Raw genomic sequence first — 26,845 nt, forward strand, 5'->3', positions numbered from 1 at the left:
AATTACTAAATATACAATCAAGCATCAGAAATGGTCAACCATAAATCAATTCATAGAAATACCTATAAACACTGGCAAATCAACAGTAAAATCCTAGAACATCTCAGTCCAGGGATTTCCTGTGGAAAAATAATAATACAAATGTTATGGCATGCATAAATAACAACTCAAACTATAATATATTGAGATGTGTACTTAAAGGAAACCCTCATAGATCCATACAAATGGAATAGCAGATAGAGAAAACAAAATGTACCAACTGTAATGATATACTTCTATTACCATTTGTTGGCGTTAGGTGGCTATGGAATAAATCAGAATGGTTTGGTATTTTGGGAAGGTTTATACATACTTACATTTTTATATGTAGAAATAAAATATAGGCAAGGAGGTTGGCATATTGGTGTATGCCACTTTTTGGAATGAAAACTGCACACATTTTCTAGGACATCAAACTACAACATTCAGAATTATTTTGACATTTCTAGCATTGAAAGACCACATTGTTGGGCCCTATTCTCAAGAACAGAATAGGTCAAGTAACTTCTCAAGCAATTTTCTTGTGCTGTCTAAGCCCAACTCCATGAGGTGGGTCCTCAAGATCCAAATTCCATTTTGCAATGGTTAGTAGAATGGATTTTATTTTTTAACAAGCACTTCATTTACATGTCTTTGGCAAGCACCCAAAAATTTTCCTAAGGACTATGGGCCTGATTCAGACACACTCGCAAGCGCACAACACTCGTAAGTGGTTCGACGGTCCCCCACTACCCATGCGCCGCCTCCGGCGTGTGCATGCGCAAGATCCGTCCAGCGACGGCTGCTCCATCGATATGGGTCTAGCTACAAGACGGAGCGGCTGTCAATGTTGATTGATAACTCACCGCGTTTTGTATGCGGGGAGGGGGGGTGGCTGCACAAATGCAGGCATTCCCTTAGGAACGCCTGGTGTTTGTGGGTGGCCCTACTGATATCACTAGTGATGTCAGTAGTGGACTTCCTGTTCTATTAGAGCAGGAAGTTTACTCGGGCTTGTGAGAGCTCAGACCCTTCCACAGGGTCTCCTCGCAAGCCTGATGGTCACGATAATTGTGATGGGCTCCAGGCCACTCGCAAAAGCTGTGGGTAGTCACCCGCAGCTTAGCGAGCGGCCTGATGAAAGAAAAAAACAAATACAAAACATAAAAAACCGCCGTTATTCTGAGCAAGCACTCACTAGCAGCAAGCGGCTCTGAATCAGGCCCTATATCAGCTATAATCTAAAAGATATTGCTTAGAACATGTACAACATGGCAAATCCAGCATTTATTGGACTTTATATTCATGATTCCCATGTATTAAAATTGTATGGTATAGAATATCCAGAAAATGCATAGATATTTATTGGTGCCTTAAAAGAAGAGTGAAATATATATATATATTTTTTTTTTAATTAAGTTGGAAACAGTAGCTGAATAATAGAATAAATTATCAATTTTTATAGCATTCACATAATTTGGGCATAATTTAGCAGAAGAGATTTGGAGTTTAATATTCCTCATGCAGAGCTACCATTGGTCTCTAGCATAATAGTCTTTTAGCCATTCAAGGATTTCTAAGCAAATTCTAATTAGAAAAAAGTTGATAAGGGGTTATGGGTTTTGCTAAATTCATTTGAGCTTTTTAAAGGATCTTGAATTACTAAATATACAATCAAGCATCAGAAATGGTCAACCATAAATCAATTCATAGAAATACCTATAAACACTGGCAAATCAACAGTAAAATCCTAGAACATCTCAGTCCAGAGATTATCGGACATGGGTAGAGTAAGAAAATGATAGCTGGGGCAATTTCTATAAGCATTTGACCTAGCTCATGATGCAGAAGAATCGACATGGATCTGATATATGGTGAAAGAGTACACTAACAAATTGATGTATAAATGATTTCAATCATTTTCATTACCCAAGGAAATTATAACAACTCTTAGTTGAAAATCACTTTTCTGGACTGGACCAGAAATCACAGCCCACAGCTGATCCTCGTTAGTATAGTGGTGAGTATCCCCGCCTGTCACGCGGGAGACCTGGGTTCAATTCCCCGACGGGGAGGCTATAACTTTTATTTCTCCAATATTCCATTTCAGACACAGTGGAAAAATAATAATACAAATGTCATGGCATGCATAAATAACAACCCAAACAATAATAATATATTGAGATGTGTACTTAAAGGAAACCCTCATAGATCCATACAAATGGAATAGCAGATAGGGAAAACAAAATGTTCCAACTGTAATGATATACTTCTATTACCATTTGTTGGCGTTAGGTGGCTATGGAATAAATCAGAATGGTTTGGTATTTTGGGAAGGTTTATACATACTTACATTTTTATATGTAGAAATAAAATATAGGCAAGGAGGTTGGCATATTGGTGTATGCCACTTTTTGGAATGAAAACTGCACACATTTTCTAGGACATCAAACTACAACATTCAGAATTATTTTGACATTTCTAGCATTGAAAGACCGCATTGTTGGGCCCTATTCTCAAGAACAGTATAGGTCAAGTAACTTCTCAAGCAATTTTCTTGTGCTGTCTAAGCCCAACTCCATGAGGTGGGTCCTCAAGACCCAAATTCCATTTTGCAATGGTTAGTAGATTGGATTTTATTTTTTAACAAGCACTTCATTTACATGTCTTTGGCAAGCACCCAAAAATTTTCCTAAGGACTATGGGCCTGATTCAGACACACTCGCAAGCGCACAACACTCGTAAGTGGTTCGACGGTCCCCCACTACCCATGCGCCGCCTCCGGCGTGTGCATGCGCAAGATCCGTCCAGCGACGGCTGCTCCATCGATATGGGTCTAGCTACAAGATGGAGCGGCTGTCAATGTTGATTGATAACTCACCGCGTTTTGTATGCGGGGAGGGGGGGGTGGCTGCACAAATGCCGGCATTCCCTTAGGAACGCCTGGTGTTTGTGGGTGGCCCTACTGACATCACTAGTGATGTCAGTAGTGGACTTCCTGTTCTATTAGAGCAGGAAGTTTACTCGGGCTTGTGAGAGCTCAGACCCTTCCACAGGGTCTCCTCGCAAGCCTGATGGTCACGATAATCACGATGGGCTCCAGGCCTCTCGCAAAAGCTGTGGGTAGTCACCCACAGCTTAGCGAGCGGCCTGATGAAAGAAAAAAACAAATACAAAACATAAAAAAACGCCGTTATTCTGAGCAAGCACTCACTAGCAGCAAGCGGCTCTGAATCAGGCCCTATATCAGCTATAATCTAAAAGATATTGCTTAGAACATGTACAACATGGCAAATCCAGCATTTATTGGACTTTATATTCAGGATTCCCATGTATTAAAATTGTATGGTATAGAATATCCAGAAAATGCATAGATATTTATTGGTGCCTTAAAAGAAGAGTGAATATATATATATATTTTTTTTTTTAATTAAGTTGGAAACAGTAGCTGAATAATAGAATAAATTATCAATTTTTATAGCATTCACATAATTTGGGCATAATTTAGCAGAAGAGATTTGGAGTTTAATATTCCTCATGCAGAGCTACCATTGGTCTCTAGCATAATAGTCTTTTAGCCATTCAAGGATTTCTAAGCAAATTCTAATTAGAAAAAAGTTGATAAGGGGTAATGGGTTTTGCTAAATTCATTTGAGCTTTTTAAAGGATCTTGAATTACTAAATATACAATCAAGCATCAGAAATGGTCAACCATAAATCAATTCATAGAAATACCTATAAACACTGGCAAATCAACAGTAAAATCCTAGAACATCTCAGTCCAGGGATTATCGGACATGGGTAGAGTAAGAAAATGATAGCTGGGGCAATTTCTATAAGCATTTGACCTAGCTCATGATGCAGAAGAATCGACATGGATCTGATATATGGTGAAAGAGTACACTAACAAATTGATGTATAAATGATTTCAATCATTTTCATTACCCAAGGAAATTATAACAACTCTTAGTTGAAAATCACTTTTCTGGACTGGACCAGAAATCACAGCACACATCTGATCCTTGTTAGTATAGTGGTGAGTATCCCCGCCTGTCACGCGGGAGACCGGGGTTCAATTCCCCGACGGGGAGGCTATAACTTTTATTTCTCCAATATTCCATTTCAGACACAGTGGAAAAATAATAATACAAATGTTATGGCATGCATAAATAACAACCCAAACTATAATATATTGAGATGTGTACTTAAAGGAAACCCTCATAGATCCATACAAATGGAATAGCAGATAGAGAAAACAAAATGTACCAACTGTAATGATATACTTCTATTACCATTTGTTGGCGTTAGGTGGCTATGGAATAAATCAGAATGGTTTGGTATTTTGGGAAGGTTTATACATACTTACATTTTTATATGTAGAAATAAAATATAGGCAAGGAGGTTGGCATGCCACTTTTTGGAATGAAAACTGCACACATTTTCTAGGACATCAAACTACAACATTCAGAATTATTTTGACATTTCTAGCATTGAAAGACCACATTGTTGGGCCCTATTCTCAAGAACAGTATAGGTCAAGTAACTTCTCAAGCAATTTTCTTGTGCTGTCTAAGCCCAACTCCATGAGGTGGGTCCTCAAGACCCAAATTCCATTTTGCAATGGTTAGTAGAATGGATTTTATTTTTTAACAAGCACTTCATTTACATGTCTTTGGCAAGCACCCAAAAATTTTCCTAAGGACTATGGGCCTGATTCAGACACACTCGCAAGCGCACAACACTCGTAAGTGGTTTGACGATCCCCCACTACCCATGCGCCGCCTCCGGCGTGTGCATGCGCAAGATCCGTCCAGCGACGGCTGCTCCATCGATATGGGTCTAGCTACAAGACGGAGCGGCTGTCAATGTTGATTGATAACTCACCGCGTTTTGTATGCGGGGAGGGGGGGGTGGCTGCACAAATGCCGGCATTCCCTTAGGAATGCCTGGTGTTTGTGGGTGGCCCTACTGACATCACTAGTGATGTCAGTAGTGGACTTCCTGTTCTATTAGAGCAGGAAGTTACTCGGGCTTGTGAGAGCTCAGACCCTTCCACAGGGTCTCCTCGCAAGCCTGATGGTCACGATAATCGCGATGGGCTCCAGGCCACTCGCAAAAGCTGTGGGTAGTCACCCACAGCTTAGCGAGCGGCCTGATGAAAGAAAAAAACAAATACAAAACATAAAAAAACGCCGTTATTCTGAGCAAGCACTCACTAGCAGCAAGCGGCTCTGAATCAGGCCCTATATCAGCTATAATCTAAAAGATATTGCTTAGAACATGTGCAACATGGCAAATCCAGCATTTATTGGACTTTATATTCAGGATTCCCATGTATTAAAATTGTATGGTATAGAATATCCAGAAAATGCATAGATATTTATTGGTGCCTTAAAAGAAGAGTGAATATATACATATATATATATTTTTTTTAATTAAGTTGGAAACAGTAGCTGAATAATAGAATAAATTATCAATTTTTATAGCATTCACATAATTTGGGCATAATTTAGCAGAAGAGATTTGGAGTTTAATATTCCTCATGCAGAGCTACCATTGGTCTCTAGCATAATAGTCTTTTAGCCATTCAAGGATTTCTAAGCAAATTCTAATTAGAAAAAAGTTGATAAGGGGTAATGGGTTTTGCTAAATTCATTTGAGCTTTTTAAAGGATCTTGAATTACTAAATATACAATCAAGCATCAGAAATGGTCAACCATAAATCAATTCATAGAAATACCTATAAACACTGGCAAATCAACAGTAAAATCCTAGAACATCTCAGTCCAGGGATTATCGGACATGGGTAGAGTAAGAAAATGATAGCTGGGGCAATTTCTATAAGCATTTGACCTAGCTCATGATGCAGAAGAATCGACATGGATCTGATATATGGTGAAAGAGTACACTAACAAATTGATGTATAAATGATTTCAATCATTTTCATTACCCAAGGAAATTATAACAACTCTTAGTTGAAAATCACTTTTCTGGACTGGACCAGAAATCACAGCACACATCTGATCCTTGTTAGTATAGTGGTGAGTATCCCCGCCTGTCACGCGGGAGACCGGGGTTCAATTCCCCGACGGGGAGGCTATAACTTTTATTTCTCCAATATTCCATTTCAGACACAGTGGAAAAATAATAATACAAATGTTATGGCATGCATAAATAACAACCCAAACTATAATATATTGAGATGTGTACTTAAAGGAAACCCTCATAGATCCATACAAATGGAATAGCAGATAGAGAAAACAAAATGTACCAACTGTAATGATATACTTCTATTACCATTTGTTGGCGTTAGGTGGCTATGGAATAAATCAGAATGGTTTGGTATTTTGGGAAGGTTTATACATACTTACATTTTTATATGTAGAAATAAAATATAGGCAAGGAGGTTGGCATGCCACTTTTTGGAATGAAAACTGCACACATTTTCTAGGACATCAAACTACAACATTCAGAATTATTTTGACATTTCTAGCATTGAAAGACCACATTGTTGGGCCCTATTCTCAAGAACAGTATAGGTCAAGTAACTTCTCAAGCAATTTTCTTGTGCTGTCTAAGCCCAACTCCATGAGGTGGGTCCTCAAGACCCAAATTCCATTTTGCAATGGTTAGTAGAATGGATTTTATTTTTTAACAAGCACTTCATTTACATGTCTTTGGCAAGCACCCAAAAATTTTCCTAAGGACTATGGGCCTGATTCAGACACACTCGCAAGCGCACAACACTCGTAAGTGGTTTGACGATCCCCCACTACCCATGCGCCGCCTCCGGCGTGTGCATGCGCAAGATCCGTCCAGCGACGGCTGCTCCATCGATATGGGTCTAGCTACAAGACGGAGCGGCTGTCAATGTTGATTGATAACTCACCGCGTTTTGTATGCGGGGAGGGGGGGGTGGCTGCACAAATGCCGGCATTCCCTTAGGAATGCCTGGTGTTTGTGGGTGGCCCTACTGACATCACTAGTGATGTCAGTAGTGGACTTCCTGTTCTATTAGAGCAGGAAGTTACTCGGGCTTGTGAGAGCTCAGACCCTTCCACAGGGTCTCCTCGCAAGCCTGATGGTCACGATAATCGCGATGGGCTCCAGGCCACTCGCAAAAGCTGTGGGTAGTCACCCACAGCTTAGCAAGCGGCCTGATGAAAGAAAAAAACAAATACAAAACATAAAAAAACGCCGTTATTCTGAGCAAGCACTCACTAGCAGCAAGCGGCTCTGAATCAGGCCCTATATCAGCTATAATCTAAAAGATATTGCTTAGAACATGTGCAACATGGCAAATCCAGCATTTATTGGACTTTATATTCAGGATTCCCATGTATTAAAATTGTATGGTATAGAATATCCAGAAAATGCATAGATATTTATTGGTGCCTTAAAAGAAGAGTGAATATATACATATATATATATTTTTTTTAATTAAGTTGGAAACAGTAGCTGAATAATAGAATAAATTATCAATTTTTATAGCATTCACATAATTTGGGCATAATTTAGCAGAAGAGATTTGGAGTTTAATATTCCTCATGCAGAGCTACCATTGGTCTCTAGCATAATAGTCTTTTAGCCATTCAAGGATTTCTAAGCAAATTCTAATTAGAAAAAAGTTGATAAGGGGTAATGGGTTTTGCTAAATTCATTTGAGCTTTTTAAAGGATCTTGAATTACTAAATATACAATCAAGCATCAGAAATGGTCAACCATAAATCAATTCATAGAAGTACCTATAAACACTGGCAAATCAACAGTAAAATCCTAGAACATCTCAGTCCAGGGATTATCGGACATGGGTAGAGTAAGAAAATGATAGCTGGGGCAATTTCTATAAGCATTTGACCTAGCTCATGATGCAGAAGAATTGACATTGATCTGATATATGGTGAAAGAGTACACTAACAAATTGATGTATAAATGATTTCAATCATTTTCATTACCCAAGGAAATTATAACAACTCTTAGTTGAAAATCACTTTTCTGGACTGGACCAGAAATCACAGCCCACAGCTGATCCTCGTTAGTATAGTGGTGAGTATCCCTGCCTGTCACGCGGGAGACCTGGGTTCAATTCCCCGATGGGGAGGCTATAACTTTTATTTCTCCAATATTCCATTTCAGACACAGTGGAAAAATAATAATACAAATGTTATGGCATGCATAAATAACAACCCAAACTATAATATATTGAGATGTGTACTTAAAGGAAACCCTCATAGATCCATACAAATGGAATAGCAGATAGAGAAAACAAAATGTACCAACTGTAATGATATACTTCTATTACCATTTGTTGGCGTTAGGTGGCTATGGAATAAATCAGAATGGTTTGGTATTTTGGGAAGGTTTATACATACTTACATTTTTATATGTAGAAATAAAATATAGGCAAGGAGGTTGGCATATTGGTGTATGCCACTTTTTGGAATGAAAACTGCACACATTTTCTAGGACATCAAACTACAACATTCAGAATTATTTTGACATTTCTAGCATTGAAAGACCACATTGTTGGGCCCTATTCTCAAGAACAGTATAGGTCAAGTAACTTCTCAAGCAATTTTCTTGTGCTGTCTAAGCCCAACTCCATGAGGTGGGTCCTCAAGATCCAAATTCCATTTTGCAATGGTTAGTAGAATGGATTTTATTTTTTAACAAGCACTTCATTTACATGTCTTTGGCAAGCACCCAAAAATTTTCCTAAGGACTATGGGCCTGATTCAGACACACTCGCAAGCGCACAACACTCGGAAGTGGTTCGACGGTCCCGCACTACCCATGCGCCGCCTCCGGCGTGTGCATGCGCAAGATCCATCCAGCGATGGCTGCTCCATCGATATGGGTCTAGCTACAAGACGGAGCGGCTGTCAATGTTGATTGATAACTCACCGCGTTTTGTATGCGGGGAGGGGGGGTGGCTGCACAAATGCCGGCATTCCCTTAGGAACGCCTGGTGTTTGTGGGTGGCCCTACTGATATCACTAGTGATGTCAGTAGTGGACTTCCTGTTCTATTAGAGCAGGAAGTTTACTCGGGCTTGTGAGAGCTCAGACCCTTCCACAGGGTCTCCTCGCAAGCCTGATGGTCACGATAATCACGATGGGCTCCAGGCCTCTCGCAAAAGCTGTGGGTAGTCACCCACAGCTTAGCGAGCGGCCTGATGAAAGAAAAAAACAAATACAAAACATAAAAAAACGCCGTTATTCTGAGCAAGCACTCACTAGCAGCAAGCGGCTCTGAATCAGGCCCTATATCAGCTATAATCTAAAAGATATTGCTTAGAACATGTACAACATGGCAAATCCAGCATTTATTGGACTTTATATTCAGGATTCCCATGTATTAAAATTGTATGGTATAGAATATCCAGAAAATGCATAGATATTTATTGGTGCCTTAAAAGAAGAGTGAATATATATATATATATTTTTTTTTTTTAATTAAGTTGGAAACAGTAGCTGAATAATAGAATAAATTATCAATTTTTATAGCATTCACATAATTTGGGCATAATTTAGCAGAAGAGATTTGGAGTTTAATATTCCTCATGCAGAGCTACCATTGGTCTCTAGCATAATAGTCTTTTAGCCATTCAAGGATTTCTAAGCAAATTCTAATTAGAAAAAAGTTGATAAGGGGTAATGGGTTTTGCTAAATTCATTTGAGCTTTTTAAAGGATCTTGAATTACTAAATATACAATCAAGCATCAGAAATGGTCAACCATAAATCAATTCATAGAAATACCTATAAACACTGGCAAATCAACAGTAAAATCCTAGAACATCTCAGTCCAGGGATTATCGGACATGGGTAGAGTAAGAAAATGATAGCTGGGGCAATTTCTATAAGCATTTGACCTAGCTCATGATGCAGAAGAATCGACATGGATCTGATATATGGTGAAAGAGTACACTAACAAATTGATGTATAAATGATTTCAATCATTTTCATTACCCAAGGAAATTATAACAACTCTTAGTTGAAAATCACTTTTCTGGACTGGACCAGAAATCACAGCACACAGATGATCCTCGTTAGTATAGTGGTGAGTATCCCCGCCTGTCACGCGGGAGACCGGGTTTCAATTCCCCGACGGGGAGGCTATAACTTTTATTTCTCCAATATTCCATTTCAGACACAGTGGAAAAATAATAATACAAATGTTATGGCATGCATAAATAACAACCCAAACTATAATATATTGAGATGTGTACTTAAAGGAAACCCTCATAGATCCATACAAATGGAATAGCAGATAGAGAAAACAAAATGTACCAACTGTAATGATATACTTCTATTACCATTTGTTGGCGTTAGGTGGCTATGGAATAAATCAGAATGGTTTGGTATTTTGGGAAGGTTTATACATACTTACATTTTTATATGTAGAAATAAAATATAGGCAAGGAGGTTGGCATATTGGTGTATGCCACTTTTTGGAATGAAAACTGCACACATTTTCTAGGACATCAAACTACAACATTCAGAATTATTTTGACATTTCTAGCATTGAAAGACCACATTGTTGGGCCCTATTCTCAAGAACAGTATAGGTCAAGTAACTTCTCAAGCAATTTTCTTGTGCTGTCTAAGCCCAACTCCATGAGGTGGGTCCTCAAGACCCAAATTCCATTTTGCAATGGTTAGTAGAATGGATTTTATTTTTTAACAAGCACTTCATTTACATGTCTTTGGCAAGCACCCAAAAATTTTCCTAAGGACTATGGGCCTGATTCAGACACACTCGCAAGCGCACAACACTCGTAAGTGGTTCGACGGTCCCCCACTACCCATGCGCAGCCTCCGGCGTGTGCATGCGCAAGATCCGTCCAGCGACGGCTGCTCCATCGATATGGGTCTAGCTACAAGACGGAGCGGCTGTCAATGTTGATTGATAACTCACCGCGTTTTGTATGCGGGGAGGGGGGGTTGGCTGCACAAATGCAGGCATTCCCTTAGGAACGCCTGGTGTTTTTGGGTGGCCCTACTGACATCACTAGTGATGTCAGTAGTGGACTTCCTGTTCTATTAGAGCAGGAAGTTTACTCGGGCTTGTGAGAGCTCAGACCCTTCCACAGGGTCTCCTCGCAAGCCTGATGGTCACGATAATCGTGATGGGCTCCAGGCCACTCGCAAAAGCTGTGGGTAGTCACCCACAGCTTAGCGAGCGGCCTGATGAAAGAAAAAAAACAAATACAAAACATAAAAGAACGCCGTTATTCTGAGCAAGCACTCACTAGCAGCAAGCGGCTCTGAATCAAGCCCTATATCAGCTATAATCTAAAAGATATTGCTTAGAACATGTACAACATGGCAAATCCAGCATTTATTGGACTTTATATTCAGGATTCCCATGTATTAAAATTGTATGGTATAGAATATCCAGAAAATGCATAGATATTTATTGGTGCCTTAAAAGAAGAGTGAATATATACATATATATTTTTTTTTTAATTAAGTTGGAAACAGTAGCTGAATAATAGAATAAATTATAAATTTTTATAGCATTCACATAATTTGGGCATAATTTAGCAGAAGAGATTTGGAGTTTAATATTCCTCATGCAGAGCTACCATTGGTCTCTAGCATAATAGTCTTTTAGCCATTCAAGGATATCTAAGCAAATACTAATTAGAAAAAAGTTGATAAGGGGTAATGGGTTTTGCTAAATTCATTTGAGCTTTTTAAAGGATCTTGAATTACTAAATATACAATCAAGCATCAGAAATGGTCAACCATAAATCAATTCATAGAAGTACCTATAAACACTGGCAAATCAACAGTAAAATCCTAGAACATCTCAGTCCAGGGATTATCGGACATGGGTAGAGTAAGAAAATGATAGCTGGGGCAATTTCTATAAGCATTTGACCTAGCTCATGACGCAGAAGAATCGACATGGATCTGATATATGGTGAAAGAGTACACTAACAAATTGATGTATAAATGATTTCAATCATTTTCATTACCCAAGGAAATTATAACAACTCTTAGTTGAAAATCACTTTTCTGGACTGGACCAGAAATCACAGCCCACAGCTGATCCTCGTTAGTATAGTGGTGAGTATCCCCGCCTGTCACGCGGGAGACCTGGGTTCAATTCCCCGATGGGGAGGCTATAACTTTTATTTCTCCACTATTCCATTTCAGACACAGTGGAAAAATAATAATACAAATGTTATGGCATGCATAAATAACAACCCAAACTATAATATATTGAGATGTGTACTTAAAGGAAACCCTCATAGATCCATACAAATGGAATAGCAGATAGAGAAAACAAAATGTACCAACTGTAATGATATACTTCTATTACCATTTGTTGGCGTTAGGTGGCTATGGAATAAATCAGAATGGTTTGGTATTTTGGGAAGGTTTATACATACTTACATTTTTATATGTAGAAATAAAATATAGGCAAGGAGGTTGGCATATTGGTGTATGCCACTTTTTGGAATGAAAACTGCACACATTTTCTAGGACATCAAACTACAACATTCAGAATTATTTTGACATTTCTAGCATTGAAAGACCACATTGTTGGGCCCTATTCTCAAGAACAGTATAGGTCAAGTAACTTCTCAAGCAATTTTCTTGTGCTGTCTAAGCCCAACTCCATGAGGTGGGTCCTCAAGATCCAAATTCCATTTTGCAATGGTTAGTAGAATGGATTTTATTTTTTAACAAGCACTTCATTTACATGTCTTTGGCAAGCACCCAAAAATTTTCCTAAGGACTATGGGCCTGATTCAGACACACTCGCAAGCGCACAACACTCGGAAGTGGTTCGACGGTCCCGCACTACCCATGCGCCGCCTCCGGCGTGTGCATGCGCAAGATCCATCCAGCGATGGCTGCTCCATCGATATGGGTCTAGCTACAAGACGGAGCGGCTGTCAATGTTGATTGATAACTCACCGCGTTTTGTATGCGGGGAGGGGGGGTGGCTGCACAAATGCCGGCATTCCCTTAGGAACGCCTGGTGTTTGTGGGTGGCCCTACTGATATCACTAGTGATGTCAGTAGTGGACTTCCTGTTCTATTAGAGCAGGAAGTTTACTCGGGCTTGTGAGAGCTCAGACACTTCCACAGGGTCTCCTCGCAAGCCTGATGGTCACGATAATCACGATGGGCTCCAGGCCTCTCGCAAAAGCTGTGGGTAGTCACCCACAGCTTAGCGAGCGGCCTGATGAAAGAAAAAAACAAATACAAAACATAAAAAAACGCCGTTATTCTGAGCAAGCACTCACTAGCAGCAAGCGGCTCTGAATCAGGCCCTATATCAGCTATAATCTAAAAGATATTGCTTAGAACATGTACAACATGGCAAATCCAGCATTTATTGGACTTTATATTCAGGATTCCCATGTATTAAAATTGTATGGTATAGAATATCCAGAAAATGCATAGATATTTATTGGTGCCTTAAAAGAAGAGTGAATATATATATATATATATATTTTTTTTTAATTAAGTTGGAAACAGTAGCTGAATAATAGAATAAATTATCAATTTTTATAGCATTCACATAATTTGGGCATAATTTAGCAGAAGAGATTTGGAGTTTAATATTCCTCATGCAGAGCTACCATTGGTCTCTAGCATAATAGTCTTTTAGCCATTCAAGGATTTCTAAGCAAATTCTAATTAGAAAAAAGTTGATAAGGGGTAATGGGTTTTGCTAAATTCATTTGAGCTTTTTAAAGGATCTTGAATTACTAAATATACAATCAAGCATCAGAAATGGTCAACCATAAATCAATTCATAGAAATACCTATAAACACTGGCAAATCAACAGTAAAATCCTAGAACATCTCAGTCCAGGGATTATCGGACATGGGTAGAGTAAGAAAATGATAGCTGGGGCAATTTCTATAAGCATTTGACCTAGCTCATGATGCAGAAGAATCGACATGGATCTGATATATGGTGAAAGAGTACACTAACAAATTGATGTATAAATGATTTCAATCATTTTCATTACCCAAGGAAATTATAACAACTCTTAGTTGAAAATCACTTTTCTGGACTGGACCAGAAATCACAGCACACAGATGATCCTCGTTAGTATAGTGGTGAGTATCCCCGCCTGTCACGCGGGAGACCGGGTTTCAATTCCCCGACGGGGAGGCTATAACTTTTATTTCTCCAATATTCCATTTCAGACACAGTGGAAAAATAATAATACAAATGTTATGGCATGCATAAATAACAACCCAAACTATAATATATTGAGATGTGTACTTAAAGGAAACCCTCATAGATCCATACAAATGGAATAGCAGATAGAGAAAACAAAATGTACCAACTGTAATGATATACTTCTATTACCATTTGTTGGCGTTAGGTGGCTATGGAATAAATCAGAATGGTTTGGTATTTTGGGAAGGTTTATACATACTTACATTTTTATATGTAGAAATAAAATATAGGCAAGGAGGTTGGCATATTGGTGTATGCCACTTTTTGGAATGAAAACTGCACACATTTTCTAGGACATCAAACTACAACATTCAGAATTATTTTGACATTTCTAGCATTGAAAGACCACATTGTTGGGCCCTATTCTCAAGAACAGTATAGGTCAAGTAACTTCTCAAGCAATTTTCTTGTGCTGTCTAAGCCCAACTCCATGAGGTGGGTCCTCAAGACCCAAATTCCATTTTGCAATGGTTAGTAGAATGGATTTTATTTTTTAACAAGCACTTCATTTACATGTCTTTGGCAAGCACCCAAAAATTTTCCTAAGGACTATGGGCCTGATTCAGACACACTCGCAAGCGCACAACACTCGTAAGTGGTTCGACGGTCCCCCACTACCCATGCGCAGCCTCCGGCGTGTGCATGCGCAAGATCCGTCCAGCGACGGCTGCTCCATCGATATGGGTCTAGCTACAAGACGGAGCGGCTGTCAATGTTGATTGATAACTCACCGCGTTTTGTATGCGGGGAGGGGGGGTTGGCTGCACAAATGCAGGCATTCCCTTAGGAACGCCTGGTGTTTTTGGGTGGCCCTACTGACATCACTAGTGATGTCAGTAGTGGACTTCCTGTTCTATTAGAGCAGGAAGTTTACTCGGGCTTGTGAGAGCTCAGACCCTTCCACAGGGTCTCCTCGCAAGCCTGATGGTCACGATAATCGTGATGGGCTCCAGGCCACTCGCAAAAGCTGTGGGTAGTCACCCACAGCTTAGCGAGCGGCCTGATGAAAGAAAAAAAACAAATACAAAACATAAAAGAACGCCGTTATTCTGAGCAAGCACTCACTAGCAGCAAGCGGCTCTGAATCAAGCCCTATATCAGCTATAATCTAAAAGATATTGCTTAGAACATGTACAACATGGCAAATCCAGCATTTATTGGACTTTATATTCAGGATTCCCATGTATTAAAATTGTATGGTATAGAATATCCAGAAAATGCATAGATATTTATTGGTGCCTTAAAAGAAGAGTGAATATATACATATATATTTTTTTTTTAATTAAGTTGGAAACAGTAGCTGAATAATAGAATAAATTATAAATTTTTATAGCATTCACATAATTTGGGCATAATTTAGCAGAAGAGATTTGGAGTTTAATATTCCTCATGCAGAGCTACCATTGGTCTCTAGCATAATAGTCTTTTAGCCATTCAAGGATATCTAAGCAAATTCTAATTAGAAAAAAGTTGATAAGGGGTAATGGGTTTTGCTAAATTCATTTGAGCTTTTTAAAGGATCTTGAATTACTAAATATACAATCAAGCATCAGAAATGGTCAACCATAAATCAATTCATAGAAATACCTATAAACACTGGCAAATCAACAGTAAAATCCTAGAACATCTCAGTCCAGGGATTATCGGACATGGGTAGAGTAAGAAAATGATAGCTGGGGCAATTTCTATAAGCATTTGACCTAGCTCATGACGCAGAAGAATCGACATGGATCTGATATATGGTGAAAGAGTACACTAACAAATTGATGTATAAATGATTTCAATCATTTTCATTACCCAAGGAAATTATAACAACTCTTAGTTGAAAATCACTTTTCTGGACTGGACCAGAAATCACAGCACACAGCTGATCCTCGTTAGTATAGTGGTGAGTATCCCCGCCTGTCATGCGGGAGACCGGGGTTCAATTCCCCGACGGGGAGGCTATAACTTTTATTTCTCCAATATTCCATTTCAGACACAGTGGAAAAATAATAATACAAATGTTATGGCATGCATAAATAACAACCCAAACTATAATATATTGAGATGTGTACTTAAAGGAAACCCTCATAGATCCATACAAATGGAATAGCAGATAGAGAAAACAAAATGTACCAACTGTAATGATATACTTCTATTACCATTTGTTGGCGTTAGGTGGCTATGGAATAAATCAGAATGGTTTGGTATTTTGGGAAGGTTTATACATACTTACATTTTTATATGTAGAAATAAAATATAGGCAAGGAGGTTGGCATATTGGTGTATGCCACTTTTTGGAATGAAAACTGCACACATTTTCTAGGACATCAAACTACAACATTCAGAATTATTTTGACATTTCTAGCATTGAAAGACCACATTGTTGGGCCCTATTCTCAAGAACAGTATAGGTCAAGTAACTTCTCAAGCAATTTTCTTCTGCTGTCTAAGCCCAACTCCATGAGGTGGGTCCTCAAGACCCAAATTCCATTTTGCAATGGTTAGTAGAATGGATTTTATTTTTTAACAAGCACTTCATTTACATGTCTTTGGCAAGCACCCAAAAATTTTCCTAAGGACTATGGGCCTGATTCAGACACACTCGCAAGCGCACAACACTCGTAAGTGGTTCGACGGTCCCCCACTACCCATGCGCAGCCTCCGGCGTGTGCATGCGCAAGATCCGTCCAGCGACGGCTGCTCCATCGATATGGGTCTAGCTACAAGACGGAGCGGCTGTCAATGTTGATTGATAACTCACCGCGTTTTGTGAATTACTAAATATACAATCAGAAATGGTCAACCATAAATCAATTCATAGAAATACCTATAAACACTGGCAAATCAACAGTAAAATCCTAGAACATCTCAGTCCAGGGATTATCGGACATGGGTAGAGTAAGAAAATGATAGCTGGGGCAATTTCTATAAGCATTTGACCTAGCTCATGATGCAGAAGAATCGACATGGATCTCATATATGGTGAAAGAGTACACTAACAAATTGATGTATAAATGATTTCAATCATTTTCATTACCCAAGGAAATTATAACAACTCTTAGTTGAAAATCACTTTTCTGGACTGGACCAGAAATCACAGCACACAGCTGATCCTTGTTAGTATAGTGGTGAGTATCCCCGCCTGTCACGCAGGAGACCGGGGTTCAATTCCCTGACGGGGAGGCAATAACTTTTATTTCTCCAATATTCCATTTCAGACACAGTGGAAAAATAATAATACAAATGTTATGGCATGCATAAATAACAACCCAAACTATAATATATTGAGATGTGTACTTAAAGGAAACCCTCATAGATCCATACAAATGGAATAGCAGATAGAGAAAACAAAATGTACCAACTGTAATGATATACTTCTATTACCATTTGTTGGCGTTCGGTGGCTATGGAATAAATCAGAATGGTTTGGTATTTTGGGAAGGTTTATACATACTTACATTTTTATATGTAGAAATAAAATATAGGCAAGGAGGTTGGCATATTGGTGTATGCCACTTTTTGGAATGAAAACTGCACACATTTTCTAGGACATCAAACTACAACATTCAGAATTATTTTGACATTTCTAGCATTGAAAGACCACATTGCTGGGCCCCATTCTCAAGAACAGTATAGGTCAAGTAACTTCTCAAGCAATTTTCTTGTGCTGTCTAAGCCCAACTCCATGAGGTGGGTCCTCAAGACCCAAATTCCATTTTGCAATGGTTAGTAGAATGGATTTTATTTTTTAAGAAGCACTTCATTTACATGTCTTTGGCAAGCACACAAAAATTTTCCTAAGGACTATGGGCCTGATTCAGACACACTCGCAAGTGCACAACACTCGTAAGTGGTTCGACGGTCCCCCACTACCCATGCGCCGCCTCCGGCGTGTGCATGCGCAAGATCCGTCCAGTGACGGCTGCTCCATCGATATGTGTCTAGCTACAAGACGGAGCGGCTGTCAATGTTGATTGATAACTCACCGCGTTTTGTATGCGGGGAGGGGGGGGTGGCTGCACAAATGCAGGCATTCCCTTAGGAACGCCTGGTGTTTGTGGGTGGCCCTACTGATATCACTAGTGATGTCAGTAGTGGACTTCCTGTTCTATTAGAGCAGGAAGTTTACTCGGGCTTGTGAGAGCTCAGACCCTTCCACAGGGTCTCCTCGCAAGCCTGATGGTCACGATAATCGCGATGGGCTCCAGGCCACTCGCAAAAGCTGTGGGTAGTCACCCACAGCTTAGCGAGCGGCCTGATGAAAGAAAAAAACAAATACAAAACATAAAAAACCGCCGTTATTCTGAGCAAGCACTCACTAGCAGCAAGCGGCTCTGAATCAGGCCCTATATCAGCTATAATCTAAAAGATATTGCTTAGAACATGTACAACATGGCAAATCCAGCATTTATTGGACTTTATATTCAGGATTCCCATGTATTAAAATTGTATGGTATAGAATATCCAGAAAATGCATAGATATTTATTGGTACCTTAAAAGAAGAGAGAATATATATATATATATATATATATATATATATATTTTTTTTTTAATTAAGTTGGAAACAGTAGCTGAATAATAGAATAAATTATCAATTTTCATAGCATTCACATAATTTGGGCATAATTTAGCAGAAGAGATTTGGAGTTTAATATTCCTCATGCAGAGCTACCATTGGTCTCTAGCATAATAGTCTTTTAGCCATTCAAGGATTTCTAAGCAAATTCTAATTAGAAAAAAGTTGATAAGGGGTAATGGGTTTTGCTAAATTCACTTGAGCTTTTTAAAGGATCTTGAATTACTAAATATACAATCAAGCATCAGAAATGGTCAACCATAAATCAATTCATAGAAATACCTATAAACACTGGCAAATCAACAGTAAAATCCTAGAACATCTCAGTCCAGGGATTATCGGACATGGGTAGAGTAAGAAAATGATAGCTGGGGCAATTTCTATAAGCATTTGACCTAGCTCATGATGCAGAAGAATCGACATGGATCTGATATATGGTGAAAGAGTACACTAACAAATTGATGTATAAATGATTTCAATCATTTTCATTACCCAAGGCAATTATAACAACTCTTAGTTGAAAATCAATTTTCTGGACTGGACCAGAAATCACAGCACACAGCTGATCCTCGTTAGTATAGTGGTGAGTATCCCCGCCTGTCACGCGGGAGACCGGGGTTCAATTCCACGACGGGGAGGCTATAACTTTTATTTCTCCAATATTCCATTTCAGACACAGTGGAAAAATAATAATACAAATGTTATGGCATGCATAAATAACAACCCAAACTATAATATATTGAGATGTGTACTTAAAGGAAACCCTCATAGATCCATACAAATGGAATAGCAGATAGAGAAAACAAAATGTACCAACTGTAATGATATACTTCTATTACCATTTGTTGGCGTTCGGTGGCTATGGAATAAATCAGAATGGTTTGGTATTTTGGGGAGGTTTATACATACTTACATTTTTATATGTAGAAATAAAATATAGGCAAGGAGGTTGGCATATTGGTGTATGCCACTTTTTGGAATGAAAACTGCACACATTTTCTAGGACATCAAACTACAACATTCAGAATTATTTTGACATTTCTAGCATTGAAAGACCACATTGCTGGGCCCCATTCTCAAGAACAGTATAGGTCAAGTAACTTCTCAAGCAATTTTCTTGTGCTGTCTAAGCCCAACTCCATGAGGTGGGTCCTCAAGACCCAAATTCCATTTTGCAATGGTTAGTAGAATGGATTTTATTTTTTAAGAAGCACTTCATTTACATGTCTTTGGCAAGCACCCAAAAATTTTCCTAAGGACTATGGGCCTGATTCAGACACACTCGCAAGCGCACAACACTCGTAAGTGGTTCGACGGTCCCCCACTACCCATGCGCCGCCTCCGGCGTGTGCATGCGCAAGATCCGTCCAGTGACGGCTGCTCCATCGATATGTGTCTAGCTACAAGACGGAGCGGCTGTCAATGTTGATTGATAACTCACCGCGTTTTGTATGCGGGGAGGGGGGGGTGGCTGCACAAATGCAGGCATTCCCTTAGGAACGCCTGGTGTTTGTGGGTGGCCCTACTGATATCACTAGTGATGTCAGTAGTGGACTTCCTGTTCTATTAGAGCAGGAAGTTTACTCGGGCTTGTGAGAGCTCAGACCCTTCCACAGGGTCTCCTCGCAAGCCTGATGGTCACGATAATCGCGATGGGCTCCAGGCCACTCGCAAAAGCTGTGGGTAGTCACCCACAGCTTAGCGAGCGGCCTGATGAAAGAAAAAAACAAATACAAAACATAAAAAACCGCCGTTATTCTGAGCAAGCACTCACTAGCAGCAAGCGGCTCTGAATCAGGCCCTATATCAGCTATAATCTAAAAGATATTGCTTAGAACATGTACAACATGGCAAATCCAGCATTTATTGGACTTTATATTCAGGATTCCCATGTATTAAAATTGTATGGTATAGAATATCCAGAAAATGCATAGATATTTATTGGTACCTTAAAAGAAGAGAGAATATATATATATATATATATTTTTTTTTTTTTAATTAAGTTGGAAACAGTAGCTGAATAATAGAATAAATTATCAATTTTCATAGCATTCACATAATTTGGGCATAATTTAGCAGAAGAGATTTGGAGTTTAATATTCCTCATGCAGAGCTACCATTGGTCTCTAGCATAATAGTCTTTTAGCCATTCAAGGATTTCTAAGCAAATTCTAATTAGAAAAAAGTTGATAAGGGGTAATGGGTTTTGCTAAATTCACTTGAGCTTTTTAAAGGATCTTGAATTACTAAATATACAATCAAGCATCAGAAATGGTCAACCATAAATCAATTCATAGAAATACCTATAAACACTGGCAAATCAACAGTAAAATCCTAGAACATCTCAGTCCAGGGATTATCGGACATGGGTAGAGTAAGAAAATGATAGCTGGGGCAATTTCTATAAGCATTTGACCTAGCTCATGATGCAGAAGAATCGACATGGATCTGATATATGGTGAAAGAGTACACTAACAAATTGATGTATAAATGATTTCAATCATTTTCATTACCCAAGGAAATTATAACAACTCTTAGTTGAAAATCAATTTTCTGGACTGGACCAGAAATCACAGCACACAGCTGATCCTCGTTAGTATAGTGGTGAGTATCCCCGCCTGTCACGCGGGAGACCGGGGTTCAATTCCACGACGGGGAGGCAATAACTTTTATTTCTCCAATATTCCATTTCAGACACAGTGGAAAAATAATAATACAAATGTTATGGCATGCATAAATAACAACCCAAACTATAATATATTGAGATGTGTACTTAAAGGAAACCCTCATAGATCCATACAAATGGAATAGCAGATAGAGAAAACAAAATGTACCAACTGTAATGATATACTTCTATTACCATTTGTTGGCGTTCGGTGGCTATGGAATAAATCAGAATGGTTTGGTATTTTGGGGAGGTTTATACATACTTACATTTTTATATGTAGAAATAAAATATAGGCAAGGAGGTTGGCATATTGGTGTATGCCACTTTTTGGAATGAAAACTGCACACATTTTCTAGGACATCAAACTACAACATTCAGAATTATTTTGACATTTCTAGCATTGAAAGACCACATTGCTGGGCCCCATTCTCAAGAACAGTATAGGTCAAGTAACTTCTCAAGCAATTTTCTTGTGCTGTCTAAGCCCAACTCCATGAGGTGGGTCCTCAAGACCCAAATTCCATTTTGCAATGGTTAGTAGAATGGATTTTATTTTTTAAGAAGCACTTCATTTACATGTCTTTGGCAAGCACCCAAAAATTTTCCTAAGGACTATGGGCCTGATTCAGACACACTCGCAAGCGCACAACACTCGTAAGTGGTTCGACGGTCCCCCACTACCCATGCGCCGCCTCCGGCATGTGCATGCGCAAGATCCGTCCAGCGACGGCTGCTCCATCGATATGGGTCTAGCTACAAGACGGAGCGGCTGTCAATGTTGATTGATAACTCACCGCGTTTTGTATGCGGGGAGGGGGGGGTGACTGCACAAATGCAGGCATTCCCTTAGGAACGCCTGGTGTTTGTGGGTGGCCCTACTGACATCACTAGTGATGTCAGTAGTGGACTTCCTGTTCTATTAGAGCAGGAAGTTTACTCGGGCTTGTGAGAGCTCAGACCCTTCTACAGGGTCTCCTCGCAAGCCTGATGGTCACGATAATCGTGATGGGCTCCAGGCCACTCGCAAAAGCTGTGGGTAGTCACCCACAGCTTAGCGAGCGGCCTGATGAAAGAAAAAAACAAATACAAAACATAAAAAACCGCCGTTATTCTGAGCAAGCACTCACTAGCAGCAAGCGGCTCTGAATTAGGCCCTATATCAGCTATAATCTAAAAGATATTGCTTAGAACATGTACAACATGGCAAATCCAGCATTTATTAGACTTTATATTCAGGATTCCCATGTATTAAAATTGTATGGTATAGAATATCCAGAAAATGCATAGATATTTATTGGTGCCTTAAAAGAAGAGTGAATATATATATATATATATATTTTTTTTAATTAAGTTGGAAACAGTAGCTGAATAATAGAATAAATTATCAATTTTTATAGCATTCACATAATTTGGGCATAATTTAGCAGAAGAGATTTGGAGTTTAATATTCCTCATGCAGAGCTACCATTGGTCTCTAGCATAATAGTCTTTTAGCCATTCAAGGATTTCTAAGCAAATTCTAATTAGAAAAAAGTTGATAAGGGGTAATGGGTTTTGCTAAATTCACTTGAGCTTTTTAAAGGATCTTGAATTACTAAATATACAATCAAGCATCAGAAATGGTCAACCATAAATCAATTCATAGAAATACCTATAAACACTGGCAAATCAACAGTAAAATCCTAGAACATCTCAGTCCAGGGATTATCGGACATGGGTAGAGTAAGAAAATGATAGCTGGGGCAATTTCTATAAGCATTTGACCTAGCTCATGATGCAGAAGAATCGACATGGATCTGATATATGGTGAAAGAGTACACTAACAAATTGATGTATAAATGATTTCAATCATTTTCATTACCCAAGGAAATTATAACAACTCTTAGTTGAAAATCACTTTTCTGGACTGGACCAGAAATCACAGCCCACAGCTGATCCTCGTTAGTATAGTGGTGAGTATCCCCGCCTGTCATGCGGGAGACCGGGGTTCAATTCCCCGACGGGGAGGCTATAACTTTTATTTCTCCAATATTCCATTTCAGACACAGTGGAAAAATAATAATACAAATGTTATGGCATGCATAAATAACAACCCAAACTATAATATATTGAGATGTGTACTTAAAGGAAACCCTCATAGATCCATACAAATGGAATAGCAGATAGAGAAAACAAAATGTACCAACTGTAATGATATACTTCTATTACCATTTGTTGGCGTTCGGTGGCTATGGAATAAATCAGAATGGTTTGGTATTTTGGGGAGGTTTATACATACTTACATTTTTATATGTAGAAATAAAATATAGGCAAGGAGGTTGGCATATTGGTGTATGCCACTTTTTGGAATGAAAACTGCACACATTTTCTAGGACATCAAACTACAACATTCAGAATTATTTTGACATTTCTAGCATTGAAAGACCACATTGCTGGGCCCCATTCTCAAGAACAGTATAGGTCAAGTAACTTCTCAAGCAATTTTCTTGTGCTGTCTAAGCCCAACTCCATGAGGTGGGTCCTCAAGACCCAAATTCCATTTTGCAATGGTTAGTAGAATGGATTTTATTTTTTAAGAAGCACTTCATTTACATGTCTTTGGCAAGCACCCAAAAATTTTCCTAAGGACTATGGGCCTGATTCAGACACACTCGCAAGCGCACAACACTCGTAAGTGGTTCGACGGTCCCCCACTACCCATGCGCCGCCTACGGCGTGTGCATGCGCAAGATCCGTCCAGCGACGGCTGCTCCATCGATATGGGTCTAGCTACAAGACGGAGCGGCTGTCAATGTTGATTGATAACTCACCGCGTTTTGTATGCGGGGAGGGGGGGGTGACTGCACAAATGCAGGCATTCCCTTAGGAACGCCTGGTGTTTGTGGGTGGCCCTACTGACATCACTAGTGATGTCAGTAGTGGACTTCCTGTTCTATTAGAGCAGGAAGTTTACTCGGGCTTGTGAGAGCTCAGACCCTTCTACAGGGTCTCCTCGCAAGCCTGATGGTCACGATAATCGTGATGGGCTCCAGGCCACTCGCAAAAGATGTGGGTAGTCACCCACAGCTTAGCGAGCGGCCTGATGAAAGAAAAAAACAGATACAAAACATAAAAAACCGCCGTTATTCTGAGCAAGCACTCACTAGCAGCAAGCGGCTCTGAATTAGGCCCTATATCAGCTATAATCTAAAAGATATTGCTTAGAACATGTACAACATGGCAAATCCAGCATTTATTAGACTTTATATTCAGGATTCCCATGTATTAAAATTGTATGGTATAGAATATCCAGAAAATGCATAGATATTTATTGGTGCCTTAAAAGAAGAGTGAATATATATATATATATTTTTTTTTTAATTAAGTTGGAAACAGTAGCTGAATAATAGAATAAATTATCAATTTTTATAGCATTCACATAATTTGGGCATAATTTAGCAGAAGAGATTTGGAGTTTAATATTCCTCATGCAGAGCTACCATTGGTCTCTAGCATAATAGTCTTTTAGCCATTCAAGGATTTCTAAGCAAATTCTAATTATAAAAAAGTTGATAAGGGGTAATGGGTTTTGCTAAATTCATTTGAGCTTTTTAAAGGATCTTGAATTACTAAATATACAATCAAGCATCAGAAATGGTCAACCATAAATCAATTCATAGAAATACCTATAAACACTGGCAAATCAACAGTAAAATCCTAGAACATCTCAGTCCAGGGATTACCGGACATGGGTAGAGTAAGAAAATGATAGCTGGGGCAATTTCTATAAGCATTTGACCTAGCTCATGATGCAGAAGAATCAACATGGATCTCATATATGGTGAAAGAGTACACTAACAAATTGATGTATAAATGATTTCAATCATTTTCATTACCCAAGGAAATTATAACAACTCTTAGTTGAAAATCACTTTTCTGGACTGGACCAGAAATCACAGCCCACAGCTGATCCTCGTTAGTATTGTGGTGAGTATCCCCGCCTGTCACGCGGGAGACCGGGGTTCAATTCCCCGACGGGGAGGCTATAACTTTTATTTCTCCAATATTCCATTTCAGACACAGTGGAAAAATAATAATACAAATGTTATGGCATGCATAAATAACAACCCAAACTATAATATATTGAGATGTGTACTTAAAGGAAACCCTCATAGATCCATACAAATGGAATAGCAGATAGAGAAAACAAAATGTACCAACTGTAATGATATACTTCTATTACCATTTGTTGGCGTTCGGTGGCTATGGAATAAATCAGAATGGTTTGGTATTTTGGGGAGGTTTATACATACTTACATTTTTATATGTAGAAATAAAATATAGGCAAGGAGGTTGGCATATTGGTGTATGCCACTTTTTGGAATGAAAACTGCACACATTTTCTAGGACATCAAACTACAACATTCAGAATTATTTTGACATTTCTAGCATTGAAAGACCACATTGCTGGGCCCCATTCTCAAGAACAGTATAGGTCAAGTAACTTCTCAAGCAATTTTCTTGTGCTGTCTAAGCCCAACTCCATGAGGTGGGTCCTCAAGACCCAAATTCCATTTTGCAATGGTTAGTAGAATGGATTTTATTTTTTAAGAAGCACTTCATTTACATGTCTTTGGCAAGCACCCAAAAATTTTCCTAAGGACTATGGGCCTGATTCAAACACACTCGCAAGCGCACAACACTCGTAAGTGGTTCGACGGTCCCCCACTACCCATGCGCCGCCTCCGGCGTGTGCATGCGCAAGATCCATCCAGTGACGGCTGCTCCATCGATATGGGTCTAGCTACAAGACGGAGCGGCTGTCAATGTTGATTGATAACTCACCGCGTTTTGTATGCGGGGAGGGGGGGGTGGCTGCACAAATGCAGGCATTCCCTTAGGAACGCCTGGTGTTTGTGGGTGGCCCTACTGATATCACTAGTGATGTCAGTAGTGGACTTCCTGTTCTATTAGAGCAGGAAGTTTACTCGGGCTTGTGAGAGCTCAGACCCTTCCACAGGGTCTCCTCGCAAGCCTGATGGTCACGATAATCGCGATGGGCTCCAGGCCACTCGCAAAAGCTGTGGGTAGTCACCCAAAGCTTAGCGATCGGCCTGATGAAAGAAAAAAACAAATACAAAACATAAAAAAACGCCGTTATTCTGAGCAAGCACTCACTAGCAGCAAGCGGCTCTGAATCAGGCCCTATATCAGCTATAATCTAAAAGATATTGCTTAGAACATGTACAACATGGCAAATCCAGCATTTATTGGACTTTATATTCAGGATTCCCATGTATTAAAATTGTATGGTATAGAATATCCAGAAAATGCATAGATATTTATTGGTACCTTAAAAGAAGAGAGAATATATATATATATATATATTTTTTTTTTTT

At 39.1% G+C, this 26,845-nt stretch overlaps 6 non-coding genes across 6 annotated transcripts; all 6 read left to right on the forward strand.

The window, feature by feature from the left end:
* The first annotated feature begins 2,021 nt into the window (after nt 1-2,021).
* Nucleotides 2,022-2,093, forward strand: TRNAD-GUC (transfer RNA aspartic acid (anticodon GUC)). Its single transcript has one exon. It is a non-coding gene; the product is annotated as a tRNA-Asp (tRNA).
* Nucleotides 2,094-4,037: 1,944 nt separating this feature from the next.
* TRNAD-GUC (transfer RNA aspartic acid (anticodon GUC)) lies at nt 4,038-4,109 on the forward strand. The gene has a single exon. It is a non-coding gene; the product is annotated as a tRNA-Asp (tRNA).
* Nucleotides 4,110-6,042: 1,933 nt separating this feature from the next.
* On the forward strand, nt 6,043-6,114 carry TRNAD-GUC (transfer RNA aspartic acid (anticodon GUC)). Its single transcript has one exon. It is a non-coding gene; the product is annotated as a tRNA-Asp (tRNA).
* Nucleotides 6,115-12,077: 5,963 nt separating this feature from the next.
* Nucleotides 12,078-12,149, forward strand: TRNAD-GUC (transfer RNA aspartic acid (anticodon GUC)). Its single transcript has one exon. It is a non-coding gene; the product is annotated as a tRNA-Asp (tRNA).
* A 3,959-nt stretch (nt 12,150-16,108) lies between these two features.
* TRNAD-GUC (transfer RNA aspartic acid (anticodon GUC)) lies at nt 16,109-16,180 on the forward strand. The gene has a single exon. It is a non-coding gene; the product is annotated as a tRNA-Asp (tRNA).
* Nucleotides 16,181-23,402: 7,222 nt separating this feature from the next.
* On the forward strand, nt 23,403-23,474 carry TRNAD-GUC (transfer RNA aspartic acid (anticodon GUC)). Its single transcript has one exon. It is a non-coding gene; the product is annotated as a tRNA-Asp (tRNA).
* Nucleotides 23,475-26,845: the final 3,371 nt, after the last annotated feature.

This window comes from Taudactylus pleione, unplaced genomic scaffold (genome assembly GCF_031769625.1).
Source record: "Taudactylus pleione unplaced genomic scaffold, aTauple2 ptg000282l, whole genome shotgun sequence".
Classification (NCBI taxonomy): Eukaryota; Metazoa; Chordata; class Amphibia; order Anura; family Myobatrachidae; genus Taudactylus; species Taudactylus pleione.